We start from the raw sequence: 14,231 nt of genomic DNA, 5'->3' as shown, positions 1-14,231 counted from the left end.
GCAATATGTTTCAAGATTAATGGAAAATCTTGCAGTACAACTTTCCTTGTTCGACCAGGGCTGTGTTTGTGAGTCTTGAGAAAAATAACATTGATTCTGAGGCTAAGAGTAGTTACATTGAATGCAATTTCATGAAAATCATTGAGCAGTTTCTTGCCCTAAATGAAATCAAGGTTATTATCAGTCATCAATGCGAAGAATGGCTGCGTCTTTCCGATTATAGCCCCGCTCCCCAGCTTAATGGTCAGATAACTTATAGCCCCCAATCCCATAATTGTACCATAATGGGGGGCTATAATTTCATGGGGGGGCTACAATGGGAAAGACTCGAATGGTTGACGCATGTTAAATATAGCGATAATTGCGGTATGAGAAAGAAAATCTGTTTTACATTGTAGCTCACAGCTGCTAGAATCTGTGTGACCTCTTCTATGATAAGGTTCTTGTCTTCCGGTTCGCTATCACGATGTCCGGGATCCACAGTCTGTTTGGGTTGATGTACACAGCTGAAACAACGACGCAATAGATTCGTTTAAGCACCCCAGTACGTTATGCAACCAACCCCCCCCCCGTTATAGACCAGGTGTCATTGCACAGTAGTTCACTATGTAAAAATATATCATGTGTCCTTAGGGAGTGCAAATAGTCAGCACCAACAAAGCTGGGGGGGGGGACAAACGGAAAAGATCCCAGGTCTATAACACAAAATGCAGCAACATAATACTTCCTTATTTATCACTATGTTTTCAAATCCGTTAAAATCATCTATTGTGGGAAAAGAGATAAATTAAATGACTGGACTGTGATTGGATAACTTTTCAAGTCCTCGTACTCCTTCGGATCTCATTGGAGGAAATCATCCTTTCACATCATGTTCATCCAGAACACTAAAAACAAACAAAATCTAACGTATCTTCCATAATTAGAACCCTGTTTTGAAGCCTATTCGGTTTTACTGCAATTGTAAAAAAACCGAATAGGTTTTGAAGCAGGTTTCATGACAAGATACCTATGATCAGACTATTGCCAGACAGAATACAAAGGTCACTTCGGACTGGGGATGGTCTGATCAGACCATTTTCTACACATCGCCCGAAGCAAATCCAGACAATTGACCAGACCATTGTGCGCCTGAAGTGACCTCTTATCAGAGTATCTCTGCCGGAAGTGACCTCTGCTCAGACCATAACCATCTGGAAGTAACCTCTGCTCAGACCATAACCATCTGGAAGTGACCTCTGATCAGACCTAAACCATCTGGAAGTGACCTCTGATCAGCCCTAAACCATCTGGAAGTGGCCTCTGATCAGACAAAAACCATCTGGAAGTGACCTCTGATCAGACCTAAACCATCTGGAAGTGACCTCTGATCAGACCTAAACCATCTGGAAGTGACCTCTGATCAGTCCTAAACCATCTGGAAGTGACCTCTGATCAGGTCTAAACCATCAGGAAGTGACCTCTGATCAGACAAAAACCATCTGGAAGTGGCCTCTGATCAGAAAAAAACCATCTGGAAATGACCTCTGATCGGACCTAAACCATCTGGAAGTGACCTCTGATCAGACCTTAACCATCTGGAAGTGACCTCTGATCAGACAAAAACCATCTGGAAGTGGCCTCTGGTCAGACAAAAACCATCTGGAAGTGACCTCTGATCAGACAAAAACCATCTGGAAGTGGCCTCTGATCAGACAAAAACCATCTGGAAGTGACCTCTGATCAGACCTAAACCATCTGGATGTGACCTCTGATCAGACAAAAACCATCTGGAAGTGGCCTCTGATCAGACAAAAACCATCTGGAGTTGACCTCTGATAAAACCTAAACCATCTGGAAGTGACCTCTGATCAGACAAAAACCATCTGGAAGTGGCCTCTGATCAGACAAAACCCATCTGGAAGTGACCTCTGATCAGACCTAAACCATCTGGAAATGACCTCTGATCAGACAAAAACCATCTGGAAGTGACCTCTGATCAGACTTAAACCATCTGGAAGTGACCTCTGATCAGACAAAAACAATCTGGAAGTGGCCTCTGATCAGACAACAACCATCTGGAAGTGACCTCTGATCAGACAAAAACCATCTGGAAGTGACCTCTGATCAGACCTAAGCCATCTGGAAGTGACCTCTGATCAGACAAAAACCATCTGGAAGTGGCCTCTGATCAGACAAAAACCATCTGGAAGTGGCCTCTGATCAGACAAAAACCATCTGGAAGTGGCCTCTGATCAGACAAAAACCATCTGGAAGTGACCTCTGATCAGACCTAAACCATCTGGATGTGACCTCTGATCAGACAAAAACCATCTGGAAGTGGCCTCTGATCAGACAAAAACCATCTGGAGTTGACCTCTGATCAAACCTAAACCATCTGGAAGTGACCTCTGATCAGACAAAAACCATCTGGAAGTGGCCTCTGATCAGACAAAACCCATCTGGAAGTGACCTCTGATCAGACCTAAACCATCTGGAAATGACCTCTGATCAGACAAAAACCATCTGGAAGTGACCTCTGATCAGACTTAAACCATCTGGAAGTGACCTCTGATCAGACAAAAACAATCTGGAAGTGGCCTCTGATCAGACAACAACCATCTGGAAGTGACCTCTGATCAGACAAAAACCATCTGGAAGTGACCTCTGATCAGACCTAAGCCATCTGGAAGTGACCTCTGATCAGACAAAAACCATCTGGAAGTGGCCTCTGATCAGACAAAAACCATCTGGAAGTGGCCTCTGATCAGACAAAAATCATCTGGAAGTGGCCTCTGATCGGACAAAAACCATCTGGAAGTGGCCTCTGATCAGACAAAAACCATCTGGAAGTGACCTCTGATCAGACCTAAACCATCTGGAAGTGACCTCTGATCAGACCTAAACCATCAGGAAGTGACCTCTGATCAGACAAAAACCATCTGGAAGTGACCTCTGGTCAGACCTAAACCATCTGGAAGTGACCTCTGATCAGACAAATACCATCTGGAAGTGGCCTCTGATCAGACAAAATTCATCTGGATGTGGCCTCTGATCAGACCTAAACCATCTGGAAGTGACCTCTGATCAGACAAAAACCATCTGGAAGTGGCCTCTGATCAGACAAAAACCATCTGGAAGTGGCCTCTGATCAGACAAAAACCATCTGGAAGTGACCTCTGATCAGACAAAGACCATCTGGAAGCGGCCTCTGATCAGACAGAAACCATCTGGAAGTGACCTCTGATCAGACCTAAACCATCTGGAAGTGACCTCTGGTCAGACCTAAACCATCTGGAAGTGACCTCTGGTCAGACCTAAACCGTCTGGAAGTGACCTCTGATCAGACAAATACCATCTGGAAGTGGCCTCTGATCAGACAAAATTCATCTGGAATTGACCTCTGATCAGACCTAAACCATCTGGAAGTGACCTCAGATCAGACAAAAACCATCTGGAAGTGGCCTCTGATCAGACAAAAACCATCTGGAAGTGGCCTCTGATCAGACAAAAACCATCTGGAAGTGACCTCTGATCAGACAAAAACCATCTGGAAGTGGCCTTTGATCAGACAGAAACCATCTGGAGGTGACCTCTGATCAGACCTAAACCATCTGGAAGTGACCTCTCATCAGACCTAAACCATCTGGAAGTGGCCTCTGATAAGACAAAAACCATCTGGAAGTGGCCTCTGATCAGACAAAAACCATCTGGAAGTGGCCTCTGATCAGACAAAAACCATCTGGAAGTGACTTCTGATCAGACAAAAATCATCTGGAAGTGGCCTCTGATCAGACAAAAACCATCTGGAAGTGACCTCTGATCAGACCTAAACCATCTGGAAGTGACGTCTGATCAGACAAAAACAATCTGGAAGTGGCCTCTGATCAGACAAAAACCATCTGGGGGTGACCTCTGATCAAACCTAAACCATCTGGAGGTGACCTCTGATCAGACCTAAACCATCTGGAAGTGACCTCTGATCAGACAAAAACCATCTGGAAGTGGCCTCTGATCAGACAAAACCCATCTGGAAGTGACCTCTGATCAGACCTAAACCATCTGGAAGTTACCTCTGATCAGACAAAAACCATCTGGAAGTGGCCTCTAATCAGACAAAAACCATCTGGAGGTGACCTCTGATCAGACCTAAACCATCTGGAGGTGACCTCTGATCAGACCTGAACCATCTGGAAGTGACCTCTGATCAGACAAAAATCATCCGGAAGTGGCCTCTGATCAGACAAAACCCATCTGGAAGTGACCTCTGATCAGACCTAAACCATCTGGAAGTGACCTCTGATCAGACAAAAACCATCTGGAAGTGGCCTCTGATCAGACAGAAACCATCTGGAAGTGGCCTCTGATCAGACAAAATCTGGAAGTGGCCTCTGATCAGACAAAAACCACCTGGAAGTGGCCTCTGATCAGACCTAAACCATCTGGAAAAGACCTCTGATCAGACAAAAACCATCTGGAAGGGGCCTCTGATCAGACAAAAATCATCTGGAAGTGACCTCTGATCAGACAAAAACCATCTGGAAGTGGCCTCTGATCAGACAAAACCCATCTGAAAGTGACCTCTGATCAGACCTAAACCATCTGGAAGTGGCCTCTGATCAGACAAAACCCATCTGGAAGTGACCTCTGATCAGACCTAAACCATCTGGAAGTGAACTCTGATCAGACAAAAACCAGCTGGAAGTGGCCTCTGATCAGACAAAAACCATCTGGAAGTGGCCTCTGATCAGACAAAACCCATCTGAAAGTGACCTCTGATCAGACCTAAACCATCTGGAAGTGGCCTCTGATCAGACAAAACCCATCTGGAAGTGACCTTTGATCAGACCTAAACCATCTGGAAGTGACCTCTGATCAGACAAAAACCGGCTGGAAGTGGCCTCTGATCAGACAAAAACCATCTGGAAGTGGCCTCTGATCAGACAAAAACCATCTGGAAGTGGCCTCTGATCAGACAGAAACCATCTGGAAGTGACCTCTGATCAGACCTAAACCATCTGGAAGTGACCTCTGATCAGACCTAAACCATCAGGAAGTGACCTCTGATCAGACAAAAACCATCTGGAAGTGACCTCTGATCAGACCTAAACCATCTGGAAGTGACCTCTGATCAGACAAAAACCATCTGGAAGTGGCCTCTGATCAGACAAAAACCATCTGGAAGTGACCTCTGATCAGACCTAAACCATCTGGAAGTGACCTTTGATCAGACAAAAACCATCTGGAAGTGGCCTCTGATCAGACAAAATCCATCTGGAAGTGGCCTTTGATCAGACAAAAACCATCTGGAAGTGACCTCTGATCAGATCTAAACCATCTGGAAGTGACCTCTGGTCAGACCTAAACCATCTGGAAGTGACCTCTGATCAGACAAATACCATCTGGAAGTGGCCTCTGATATGACAAAATTCATCTGGAAGTGGCCTCTGATCAGACCTAAACCATCTGGAAGTAACCTCTGATTAGACAAAAACCATCTGGAAGTGGCCTCTGATCAGACAAAAACCATCTGGAAGTGGCCTCTGATCAGACAAAAACCATCTGGAAGTGGCCTCTGATCAGACAGAAACCATCTGGAAGTGACCTCTGATCAGACCTAAATCATCTGGAAGTGACCTCTGATCAGACCTAAACCGATCTGGAAGTGACCTCTGGTCAGACCTAAACCATCTGGAAGTGACCTCTGATAAGACGAATACCATCTGGAAGTGGCCTCTAAACAGACAAAATTCATCTGGAAGTGACCTCTGATCAGACCTAAACCATCTGGAATTGACCTCTGATCAGACAAAAACCATCTGGAAGTGGCCTCTGATCAGACAAAAACCATCTGGAAGTGGCCTCTGATCAGACAAAAACCATCTGGAAGTGGCCTCCGATCAGACAAAAACCATCTGGAAGTGACCTCTGATCAGACAAAAACCATCTGGAAGTGGCCTCTGATCACACAGAAACCATCTGGAAGTGACCTCTGATCAGACCTAAATCATCTGGAAGTGACCTCTGATCAGACCTAAACCGATCTGGAAGTGACCTCTGATCAGACCTAAACCATCTGGAAGTGACCTCTGATCAGACGAATACCATCTGGAAGTGGCCTCTAAACAGACAAAATTCATCTGGAAGTGACCTCTGATCAGACCTAAACCATCTGGAATTGACCTCTGATCAGACAAAAACCATCTGGAAGTGGCCTCTGATCAGACAAAAACCATCTGGAAGTGGCCTCTGATCAGACAAAAACCATCTGGAAGTGACCTCTGATCAGACAAATACCATCTGGAAGTGGCCTCTGATATGACAAAATTCATCTGGAAGTGGCCTCTGATCAGACCTAAACCATCTGGAAGTAACCTCTGATTAGACAAAAACCATCTGGAAGTGGCCTCTGATCAGACAAAAACCATCTGGAAGTGGCCTCTGATCAGACAAAAACCATCTGGAAGTGGCCTCTGATCAGACAGAAACCATCTGGAAGTGACCTCTGATCAGACCTAAATCATCTGGAAGTGACCTCTGATCAGACCTAAACCGATCTGGAAGTGACCTCTGGTCAGACCTAAACCATCTGGAAGTGACCTCTGATAAGACGAATACCATCTGGAAGTGGCCTCTAAACAGACAAAATTCATCTGGAAGTGACCTCTGATCAGACCTAAACCATCTGGAATTGACCTCTGATCAGACAAAAACCATCTGGAAGTGGCCTCTGATCAGACAAAAACCATCTGGAAGTGGCCTCTGATCAGACAAAAACCATCTGGAAGTGGCCTCCGATCAGACAAAAACCATCTGGAAGTGACCTCTGATCAGACCTAAATCATCTGGAAGTGACCTCTGATCAGACCTAAACCGATCTGGAAGTGACCTCTGATCAGACCTAAACCATCTGGAAGTGACCTCTGATCAGACGAATACCATCTGGAAGTGACCTCTAAACAGACAAAATTCATCTGGAAGTGACCTCTGATCAGACCTAAACCATCTGGAATTGACCTCTGATCAGACAAAAACCATCTGGAAGTGGCCTCTGATCAGACAAAAACCATCTGGAAGTGGCCTCTGATCAGACAAAAACCATCTGGAAGTGACCTCTGATCAGACAAAAACCATCTGGAAGTGGCCTCTGATCAGACAGAAACCATCTGGAATTGACCTCTGATCAGACCTAAACCATCTGGAAGTGACCTCTGATCAGACCTAAACCATCTGGAAGTGGCCTCTGATCAGACAAAAACCATCTGGAAGTGGCCTCTGATCAGACAAAAACCATCTGGAAGTGGCCTCTGATCAGACAAAAACCATCTGGAAGTGACTTCTGATCAGACAAAAATCATCTGGAAGTGGCCTCTGATCAGACAAAAACCATCTGGAAGTGACCTCTGATCAGACCTAAACCATCTGGAAGTGACGTCTGATCAGACAAAAACCATCTGGAAGTGGCCTCTGATCAGACAAAAACCATCTGGAGGTGAACTCTGATCAGACCTAAACCATCTGGAAGTGACCTCTGATCAGACGAATACCATCTGGAAGTGGCCTCTAATCAGAAAAAATTCATCTGGAAGTGACCTCTGATCAGACCTAAACCATCTGGAAGTGACCTCTGATTAGACAAAAACCATCTGGAAGTGGCCTCTGATCAGACAAAAACCATCTGGAAGTGGCCTCTGATCAGACAGAAACCATCTGGAAGTGACCTCTGATCAGACCTAAATCATCTGGAAGTGACCTCTGATCAGACCTAAACCGATCTGGAAGTGACCTCTGGTCAGACCTAAACCATCTGGAAGTGACGTCTGATCAGACAAAAACCATCTGGAAGTGGCCTCTGATCAGACAAAAACCATCTGGAGGTGAACTCTGATCAGACCTAAACCATCTGGAAGTGACCTCTGATCAGACGAATACCATCTGGAAGTGGCCTCTAATCAGAAAAAATTCATCTGGAAGTGACCTCTGATCAGACCTAAACCATCTGGAAGTGACCTCTGATTAGACAAAAACCATCTGGAAGTGGCCTCTGATCAGACAAAAACCATCTGGAAGTGGCCTCTGATCAGACAAAAACCATCTGGAAGTGACCTCTGATCAGACAAAAACCATCTGGAAGTGGCCTCTGATCAGACAAAAACCATCTGGAAGTGGCCTCTGATCAGACAAAAACCATCTGGAAGTGACCTCTGATCAGACAAAAACCATCTGGAAGTGGCCTCTGATCAGACAGAAACCGATCTGGAAGTGACCTCTGGTCAGACCTAAACCATCTGGAAGTGACCTCTGATCAGACAAATACCATCTGGAAGTGGCCTCTAAACAGACAAAATTCATCTGGAAGTGGCCTCTGATCAGACCTAAACCATCTGGAATTGACCTCTGATCAGACAAAAACCATCTGGAAGTGGCCTCTGATCAGACAAAAACCATCTGGAAGTGGCCTCTGATCAGACAAAAACCATCTGGAGGTGACCTCTGATCAAACCTAAACCATCTGGAGGTGACCTCTGATCAGACCTAAACCATCTGGAAGTGACCTCTGATCAGACGAATACCATCTGGAAGTGGCCTCTGATCAGACAAAATTCATCTGGAAGTGGCCTCTGATCAGACCTAAACCATCTGGAAGTGACCTCTGATTAGACAAAAACCATCTGGAAGTGGCCTCTGATCAGACAAAAACCATCTGGAAGTGGCCTCTGATCAGACAAAAACCATCTGGAAGTGACCTCTGATCAGACAAAAACCATCTGGAAGTGGCCTCTGATCAGACAAAAACCATCTGGAAGTGGCCTCTGATCAGACAAAAACCATCTGGAAGTGACCTCTGATCAGACAAAAACCATCTGGAAGTGGCCTCTGATCAGACAGAAACCATCTGGAAGTGACCTCTGATCAGACCTAAACCATCTGGAAGTGACCTCTGGTCAGACCTAAACCATCTGGAAGTGGCCTCTGATCAGACAAAAACCATCTGGAAGTGGCCTCTGATCAGACAAAATCTGGAAGTGGCCTCTGATCAGACAAAAACCACCTGGAAGTGGCCTCTGATCAGACCTAAACCATCTGGAAGTGACCTCTGATCAGACAAAACCCATCTGGAAGTGACCTCTGATCAGCCAAAATTCATCTGGAATTGACCTCTGATCAGACCTAAACCATCTGGAAGTGACCTCTGATCAGACAAAAACCATCTGGAAGTGGCCTCTGATCAGACAAAAACAATCTGGAAGTGGCCTCTGATCAGACAAAAACCATCTGGAAGTGGCCTCTGATCAGACAAAAACCGTCTGGAAGTGACTTCTGATCAGACAAAAATCATCTGGAAGTGGCCTCTGATCAGACAAAAACCATCTTGAACTGACCTCTGATCAAACCTAAACCATCTGGAAGTGACGTCTGATCAGACAAAAACCATCTGGAAGTGGCCTCTGATCAGACAAAAACCATCTGGAGGTGACCTCTGATCAAACCTAAACCATCTGGAGGTGACCTCTGATCAGACCTAAACCATCTGGAAGTGACCTCTGATCAAACCTAAACCATCTGGAGGTGACCTCTGATCAGACCTAAACCATCTGGAAGTGACCTCTGATCAGACAAAAACCATCTGGAAGTGACCTCTGATCAGACAAAAACCATCTGGAAGTGGCCTCTGATCAGACAGAAACCATCTGGAAGTGACCTCTGATCAGACCTAAACCATCTGGAAGTGACCTCTGATCAGACCTAAACCATCTGGAAGTGGCCTCTGATCAGACAAAAACCATCTGGAAGTGGCCTCTGATCAGACAAAAACCATCTGGAAGTGGCCTCTGATCAGACAAAAACCATCTGGAAGTGACTTCTGATCAGACAAAAATCATCTGGAAGTGGCCTCTGATCAGACAAAATTCATCTGGAAGTGACTTCTGATCAGACAAAAATCATCTGGAAGTGGCCTCTGATCAGACAAAAACCATCTGGAAGTGACCTCTGATCAGACCTAAACCATCTGGAAGTGACGTCTGATCAGACAAAAACCATCTGGAAGTGGCCTCTGATCAGACAAAAACCATCTGGAGGTGACCTCTGATCAAACCTAAACCATCTGGAGGTGACCTCTGATCAGACCTAAACCATCTGGAAGTGACCTCTGATCAGACAAAAACCATCTGGAAGTGGCCTCTGATCAGACAAAACCCATCTGGAAGTGACCTCTGATCAGACCTAAACCATCTGGAAGTGACCTCTGATCAGACAAAAACCATCTGGAAGTGGCCTCTGATCAGACAAAAACCATCTGGAGGTGACCTCTGATCAGACCTAAGCCATCTGGAGGTGACCTCTGATCAGACCTAAACCATCTGGAAGTGACCTCTGATCAGACAAAAATCATCTGGAAGTGGCCTCTGATCAGACAAAACCCATCTGGAAGTGACCTCTGATCAGACCTAAACCATCTGGAAGTGACCTCTGATCAGACAAAAACCATCTGGAAGTGGCCTCTGATCAGACAAAAACCATCTGTAAATGGCCTCTGATCAGACAAAATCTGGAAGTGGCCTCTGATCAGACAAAAACCACCTGGAAGTGGCCTCTGATCAGACCTAAACCATCTGGAAGTGACCTCTGATCAGACAAAACCCATCTGGAAGTGACCTCTGATCAGACCTAAACCATCTGGAAGTGACCTCTGATCAGACAAAAACCATCTGGAAGTGGCCTCTGATTAGACAAAAACCATCTGGAAGTGGCCTCTGATCAGACAAAAACCATCTGGAAGTGTCTCTGATCAGACAAAAACCATCTGGAAGTGACCTCTGATCAGACCTAAACCATCTGGAAGTGACCTCTGATCAGACCTAAACCATCAGGAAGTGACCTCTGATCAGACAAAAACCATCTGGAAGTGACCTCTGATCAGACCTAAACTATCTGGAAGTGACCTCTGATCAGACAAAAACCATCTGGAAGTGGCCTCTGATCAGACAAAATCCATCTGGAAGTGGCCTCTGATCAGACAAAAACCATCTGGAAGTGACCTCTGATCAGACCTAAACCATCTGGAAGTGACCTCTGATCAGACAAAAACCATCTGGAAGTGGCCTCTGATCAGAGAAAAACCATCTGGAAGTAGCCTCTGATCAAACAAAAACCATCTGGAAGTGACCTCTGATCAGACAAAAACCATCTGGAAGTGGCCTCTGATCAGACAAAAACCATCTGGAAGTGACCTCTGATCAGACCTAAACCATCTGGAAGTGACCTCTGATCAGACCTTAACCATCTGGAAGTGGTCTCTGATCAGACAAAAAACCATCTGGAAGTGGCCTCTGATCAGACAAAACCAATCTGGAAGGGACCTCTGATCAGACCTAAACCATCTGGAAGTGGCCTCTGATCAGACAAAACCCATCTGGAAGTGACCTCTGATCAGACCTAAACCATCTGGAAGTGACCTCTGATCAGACATAAACCATCTGGAAGTGACCTCTGATCAGACAAAAACCATCTGGAAGTGGCCTCTGATCAGACAAAAACCATCTGGAGGTGACCTCTGATCAGACCTAAACCATCTGGATGTGACCTCTGATCAGACCTAAACCATCTGGAAGTGACCTCTGATCAGACAAAAACCATCTGGAAGTGGCCTCTGATCAGACAAAACCCATCTCGAAGTGACCTCTGATCAGACCTAAACCATCTGGAAGTGACCTCTGATCAGACAAAAACCATCTGGAAGTGACCTCTGATCAGACAAAAACCATCTGGAAGTGGCCTCTGATCAGACAAAATCAATCTGGAAGTGGCCTCTGATCAGAAAAAAACCATATGGAAGTGATCTCTGATCAGACCTAAACCATCTGGAAGTTTCCTCTGATCAGACCTAAACCATCTGGAAGTGACCTCTGATCAGACAAAAACCATCTGGAAGTGGCCTCTGATCAGAGAAAAACCATCTGGAAGTGGCCTCTGATCAAACAAAAACCATCTGGAAGTGACCTCTGATCAGACAAAAACCATCTGGAGGTGGCCTCTGATCAGACAAAAACCATCTGGAAGTGACCTCTGATCAGACCTAAACCATCTGGAAGTGACCTCTGATCAGACCTTAACCATCTGGAAGTGGTCTCTGATCAGACAAAAACCATCTGGAAGTGGCCTCTGATCAGACAAAACCCATCTGGAAGTGACCTCTGATCAGACCTAAACCATCTGGAAGTAGCCTCTGATCAGACAAAACCGATCTGGAAGTGACCTCTGATCAGACCTAAACCATCTGGAAGTGACCTCTGATCAGACCTAAACCATCTGGAAGTGACCTCTGATCAGACAAAAACCATCTGGAAGTGGCCTCTGATCAGACAAAAACCATCTGGAGGTGACCTCTGATCAGACCTAAACCATCTGGATGTGACCTCTGATCAGACCTAAACCATCTGGAAGTGACCTCTGATCAGACAAAAACCATCTGGAAGTGGCCTCTGATCAGACAAAACCCATCTGGAAGTGACCTCTGATCAGACCTAAACCATCTGGAAGTGACCTCTGATCAGACAAAAACCATCTGGAAGTGACCTCTGATCAGACAAAAACCATCTGGAGGTGGCCTCTGATCAGACAAAATCCATCTGAAAGTGGCCTCCGATCAGACAAAAACCATCTGGAAGTGACCTCTGATCAGACCTAAACCATCTGGAAGTGACCTCTGATCAGACAAAAACCATCTGGAAGTGGCCTCTGATCAGAGAAAAACCATCTGGAAGTGGCCTCTGATCAAACAAAAACCATCTGGAAGTGACCTCTGATCAGACAAAACCCATCTGGAAGTGACCTCTGATCAGACCTAAACCATCTGGAAGTGGCCTCTGATCAGACAAAACCCATCTGGAAGTGACCTCTGATCAGACAAAAACCATCTGGAGGTGACCTCTGATCAGACCTAAACCATCTGGATGTGACCTCTGATCAGACCTAAACCATCTGGAAGTGACCTCTGATCAGACAAAAACCATCTGGAAGTGGCCTCTGATCAGACAAAACCCATCTGGAAGTGACCTCTGAGCAGACCTAAACCATCTGGAAGTGACCTCTGATCAGACAAAAACTATCTGGAAGTGACCTCTGATCAGACAAAAACCATCTGGAAGTGGCCTCTGATCAGACAAAATCCATCTGGAAGTGGCCTGTGATCAGACAAAAACCATCTGGAAGTGACCTCTGATCAGACCTAAACCATCTGGAAGTGACCTCTGATCAGACAAAAACCATCTGGAAGTGGCCTCTGATCAGAGAAAAACCATCTGGAAGTGGCCTCTGATCAAACAAAAACCGTCTGGAAGTGATCTCTGATCAGACAAAAACCATCTGGAAGTGGCCTCTGATCAGACAAAAACCATCTGGAAGTGACCTCTGATCAGACCTAAACCATCTGGAAGTGACCTCTGATCAGACAAAACCCATCTGGAAGTGACCTCTGATCAGACCTAAACCATCTGGAAGTGACCTCTGATCAGACAAAAACCATCTGGAAGTGACCTCTGATCAGACCTAAACCATCTGGAAGTGACCTCTGATCAGACCTAAACCATCTGGAAGTGACCTCTGATCAGACAAAAACCATCTGGAAATGGCCTCTGATCAGACAAAAACCATCTGGAGGTGACCTCTGATCAGACCTAAACCATCTGGATGTGACCTCTGATCAGACCTAAACCATCCGGAAGTGACCTCTGATCAGACAAAAACCATCTGGAAGTGGCCTCTGATCAGACAAAACCCATCTGGAAGTGACCTCTGATCAGACCTAAACCATCTGGAAGTGACCTCTGATCAGACAAAAACCATCTGGAAGTGACCTCTGATCAGACAAAAACCATCTGGAAGTGGCCTCTGATCAGACAAAATCCATCTGGAAGTGGCCTCTGATCAGACAAAAACCATCTGGAAGTGACCTCTGATCAGACCTAAACCATCTGGAAGTGACCTCTGATCAGACAAAAACCATCTGGAAGTGGCCTCTGATCAGAGAAAAACCATCTGGAAGTGGCCTCTGATCAAACAAAAACCATATGGAAGTGACCTCTGATCAGACAAAAACCATCTGGAAGTGGCCTCTGATCAGACAAAAACCATTTGGAAGTGACCTCTGATCAGACCTAAACCATCTGGAAGTGGTCTCTGATCAGACAAAAACCATCTGGAAGTGGCCTCTGATCAGACAAAACCCATCTGGAAGTGACCTCTGATCA

At 45.6% G+C, this 14,231-nt stretch overlaps 1 protein-coding gene and 1 pseudogene across 1 annotated transcript in view; both read right to left on the bottom strand.

Moving 5' to 3' along the window:
- The window catches only part of LOC142336460 (uncharacterized), a 537,002-nt gene that overhangs the window by 229,503 nt on the left and 293,268 nt on the right, over nucleotides 1-14,231 (bottom strand). The gene's annotated exons all lie outside the window — the stretch shown is intronic.
- The window catches only part of LOC142336738 (acetylcholine receptor subunit beta-like 2), a 46,239-nt pseudogene that overhangs the window by 27,706 nt on the left and 4,302 nt on the right, over nucleotides 1-14,231 (bottom strand).

Source organism: Convolutriloba macropyga, chromosome 3 (assembly GCF_964194025.1).
Source record: "Convolutriloba macropyga chromosome 3, txConMacr16.3, whole genome shotgun sequence".
NCBI classification, from domain to species: domain Eukaryota; kingdom Metazoa; phylum Xenacoelomorpha; order Acoela; family Convolutidae; genus Convolutriloba; species Convolutriloba macropyga.
Note: the sequence above shows the minus strand (reverse complement) of the source record. Positions and strands in the feature narration are given on the sequence as shown.